The sequence below is a fragment of the Atta cephalotes genome (assembly GCF_000143395.1).
Source record: "Atta cephalotes unplaced genomic scaffold scaffold00014, whole genome shotgun sequence".
NCBI lineage: Eukaryota > Metazoa > Arthropoda > Insecta > Hymenoptera > Formicidae > Atta > Atta cephalotes.
In genome coordinates this window covers 4,635,750-4,641,026 of record NW_012130078.1, presented here as the reverse complement: position 1 = coordinate 4,641,026, position 5,277 = coordinate 4,635,750, and positions in this window count along the sequence as shown.

The window sequence follows — 5,277 nt, the reverse complement described above, 5'->3', positions numbered from 1 at the left end:
TTTGAACAATTTAATTAATTAAAAAATTCGTGTTTAATCTAACTATAAATTATTGTCAGTTTTTATTACTTACTTAATCATTTTGTCTCCTGTATTATATGTTCTTTTCTTTTTTATTGCGATTTTTTAAAAATAAATATTTAAATTTGTAATAATTTTTAAAAATTTAAAATTTAATATATGTTAGTGTATGTATATAATAATTTTTTTTAATTTAAAGGTTTAGCTGATAAAATGTTTAATAAAAAAATTGCAATATAAGAGAAATGAATAAAATAAAATAAAGAAGAAAATAAAGTAAAATTAAAAAATGCAAATATATTTTCAGATTATCACACTGTTGCAAGTTTATAGAGCATACTGTGTTAAATGCATACTGTGTCTGAGATAAAACTGATCTTATAATTAGCAGAAAAGAAATGAATACATATTATAATGTAATAGTTTATAGTAAATTAAATTATTACAATTCTTTGTATAGTAAATTGTTGAAAAATGCAATTAACATTTATACTAGATGTCCCGACATTCGCGAATCAAAATACGAGGACAAGTCAATAAGTTCTTAGAAAATCTGTCAGAGGGCACTCGCAGTGTCATGTCACATTATTTTTTGACAAGTAACATAGCTGATTACTGTCAAATTTTGAGCGGAATTCATCGCGTGGTTTCATTTCTGTAAACAATTAAACAACCTTTGTATTTTTTGCAAAAGGGGAAAAAACGAGCAGTAATCAAACATCTACATATGAAAGATTTAATGCCAAAAGAAATCAAAGCCAAGTTGGATATGTTCATAGCACATCTGCACCAGCGTTTGCGACTGTATACAATTGGATGAATGAATTTAAATGTGGTCGTACATCCACATGTGATGCATCTCGTTCGGGACGCCCAATTGAGCTGCTATGCCAGAAATCATAAAGTCCATGATATTGTTTTGATCGATGAGTGAAAGAAAGAGACGTGAGATTGTTGAGATCACAGGCATATCACATGGCATAGTGATTTCAATTTTATATGAACAATTGGGTATAAAAAAACTATCGGCAAGATGGGTGCCGCGTTTGCTCACTGTGGATCATAAGCGCGACCGTGTAACGATTTCAAAACAATATTTGAAGATGTTTCAACGTAATCCAAATGAATTTCTGCATCGATTCATTACTGTGGACGAAACATGGATCCATCACTTCACACCGAGACGAAGGAACAATCAAAACAATAAACTTCACCGTGTGAACCAGCTCCGAAGAAGGCGAAGATCGTAAAGTCGGCCGGAAAGGCCACAGTTGATGGCCACAGTTTTTTGGGATGCACGTGGTATAATTCATATCGATTTCCTTCCGTCGAAGCAAACGATCAATTACGCAGGCGATTACTACACAGCCTTATTGGACCGTTTCAATAACATTTTAAAGAAAAAACATCTCATTTGGCGAAGAAGAAAATGCTCTTCCATCAAGACAATGCACGGATTCACACGTGCCCGGCACCGATGGCCAAATTCAACGCAATTCCGCTATGAATTGCTTTCTCATCCAGCATATTCGCCAGATTTAGCCTCCTAGCGACTATTTTCTGTTTCCAAACCTGAAGAAATGGTTCGAAGGAAAAAGGTTCACCAGAGAGCAACTTATCGCCGAAACAGAGGTTTATTTTGAAGGATTGGACAAATCATATTATTCGGACAGCTTGAAAAAGTTGGAGAATCATTGGATCAAGTGTATCGAGATTATATTGAAAGGAGACTATGTTGAGAAATAAAAATTAATTGATAAAAAAAATATGTTTTACTATGTTTTCCTAAAAACTTATTGACTTGCCCTCTCGTACTATAGCAGAATTCTTGAAAAATTAAGTAAAAAAGTTATGTCTAAATTTTTCCTTTAAACAGCAATTTTTAAGATAATAAGCGTTTAAATAGGGCCAATAAAATTAATTACGTTATTCGATTATGAATCTGTCCATGAATCGCACGTGTGATAGATTAGGACGAGCGCAAGTGAGCACATACACATTTAGGTTTCTTATTAATATTTATAGGTGACCTTCCAACATAATCTGTAATTGATTTGTCATTTTTTTAAATCCTTTATATTTCAAAAACTACTGCTAAAATAAAAATTTACAAATAACATATAAATTTATAGTGTGATCAAAATCTCAATACAAACAGTTCAAACCCTTTGAAGTATTTAATTAGAAGAAAGACTTTTACTAATCAAAGAATTGACTAATCAAAGAATTTAAAACATTTGTAATTTCATGTTGATTATATGTTTAATTTAGAGTCCGACTGAACTTTTGCTGAAACTGAACTGAAACTTGGCTACATGTCAATTTCAACAGAAATCAAAATCAAAATTAAAAAATAGAAATTTTTTATAATGGTCAAATGTATATATACTTTTTCTTCATAAATATCATAATTTATTGAAACAATAATTACATTTCTGTCGAAATCGAAAACTGAAATTTTGATTGTATGTCAATTTTGGCCAAAGAATATAAGTACTTCTTTTTTATAATTTTATTATTGAAACAATAATTACAAATATTACAATTAATATTTATTAAAAAGAACTATCGGATTTCAATCGAAACTATAATGAATGATTGAATTCGTTTTTCAGTTTCGGTAAAAATTTCGATCGGACTCTAATGTTTATATACATATTTAGATCTACAACTTAATTCTCGATCTTTTTTATGAAGTTTTGATAAATAATTATAAAAGAACGAATATTAACTTAATGTTCAAGTAATCCCCTTCACTTTTTTACACATTTTCGCCATCTTTCAGGCAATTCCTCATTCTCCACTTTCTTCGGTTGGTGTTCTTTATCCTCAAAATTGAAATTGCCATCACGAAATCTTTGGAACCACTTTTATATGTATTGTACGACACAGGGTGTGTTTATTTAATTTTTACGCTCACACTCTTTAGGCATTCACGCTTATAAGCGCTATTTTTTATCATTTATTTTTATTTTTTATCATTTATTTTTATTTCTCACGTGCTGTAAACGCTCTTGTGACATGAAGCAAAGTTCACTTTTCGCTTTGTAAGGGATTATAAGTTTAATAATAATAAATAAAAAAGAATTTATTCTACTATTATGGAATAATTTGGAATGTGAATGGACGATAACGAAGAGGATCCTCATATCAAAATGTGCATGTTATATAAACGCGTTCACTAGTTATTTTTTATTCTTAGATTATATTTTTAATATCATTCATTGTATTCATTGCATTTACTTTTGGTCATAAGCGTCTGTAAGTGCTCATGCCTTTGTTGCTCTACCTCGATGAACGAAGCGCTTGTGAGTAGTATCTTTCATGTCATAAATGTTTCTGTGGCCTTTTTCTGAGCACTTACTAACTGGAAAAATGAACGGAGTAAGCGGAGATGTTTATTAATGCTTAAAGCGCGTGAGCGTAAAAAGTAAACGCATCCACAGAGTTTTTGCCTAAAGCCGAGCAAATCATTTCTTGAGCTTCCACGACATTTTTCTTCAGCTGAAACGCGAAAAGGAGGAAATGCCTCAAATGCTGCTTTTCGAATGATATATGACGAATTCGGCACACATGTATTCCGTTCTATAATCCAGTAGATAAGATTGAAAAATTGTCATTTTGGAAAAAAATTGCAAACCAGCACTTCTCTACACAAAAATCTTCAGAAAAGAAATGCGTATGTTTGAAACTCAAGACTTGTGAAGAAAATATGCGAAAAGAATGGAATATTTGCAAAAAGCACGTTTTTTGGCTTATAAAACGAAAAGATATTGATTATATGGAAAAAAATATGAAAAATATTGATATTAGAAATACTTATAAAATGAGACGTGGAACATTAAAATAGATTTATTAGTTAAGTAGAAAGAAAATAAAAATCATCGAAAAAGACTTTATTTTTCATTTGCTTTCTGTTCATCGAGATTTAAACGCAAAACTTTGAAATTGTATAATGTAGCCTTCGTGATGATGAAAAAAATCTATTCCTAAGCCTGAAATGTTCATTAGTTTGAGCAAAAAGCAATTTTTTCATTAAAAATCTGTCTGTAGAAAACTTAATTTCTTCATCTTTGAACAATTGCACAGCAATTTACATAGGGATGATTTTTCTTCTTCAAAAGTTGCACTATCACGTACACTTAGTAACAAAACGATTTTTTGCAGTTAAACTATTTTAAAACGAATTTTAAAAAGTAATGTCTTTTTTATGTTAATATAATTTTATTAATATGCATTATATCAAATAGTCATGTAAAGCATTCGCAGCTAACATTTTTCTACGAATTAAAAAAAAATTATTCTCCGATTATTATAAATCGAGATACACTTTTGTTTCTTGTTCAAAAAATCACTGTGGCTCTGATTTTTAAGATTAAGAGTACCGTTTGGCACCAATATGTCAAGAAATAATTGAATTTAAAACATTCTCTTAAAAAATTCTCGAATTTTTTGTTGCCGAAAAAGTGTTTGTTTAAAACCATTGGAAAGTTGAGAAATGCGAGCGGATGGAGTAGGGGAAGATATGGCCGCGTCAATGGATCGAAACATAATAAAATCCGGATATAGAGTAAAATTATTTTTTCACTACAAAAGGCTTCAAAGTTGGCTCTAATTATTACTTAATGCTTGCTTCAATTTAATTTCAAGTATAAACAGAACCAAGAATGTTTATTGTTTATATGGACATTAACAATGTATAGAAATTGTAAAGAATTAATACATATATTCATATAATCTTTTCAGAGCAATGCTATATATAAATGCTTATATTGTTTACAATGATTCCTTTTTATTGCATTTGTTTATAACAAAAGCTATTGAAAACTATTATAATATTCAAAATTTATTCTATTAAAATAAAAAACTTAATGCTTTTTTTAAACGCTTTTGAAGTACAAAATCCAGATATATAAAAAAGTATATAAAAAAAGTTCCAAAGGGTTCCATGAAATTTTTTTTTCAAAATGCAGAGGAACTTCTTGAGAAACTATCTGTTCATTCTAATTTTGCCCCTTCTTGCTTGTTTGAGAAAAAAATATTTTTATGTGCGCAAATTTTATAACCTGACTTTGCATAGTGGTCCGAAATATGATGAAATTCGGCCATATACGACTTTAATCGTTGTGAAACTATTTAACTTATTTTTTTTGTTAAAAGTGAAGACTGGAAGTTTTTAGAGTTATTAATTTTCAACAATATCGAATTGCCGGAAAATTAAATTCATAATAACGGATAAACAAATTAAGAAAATAT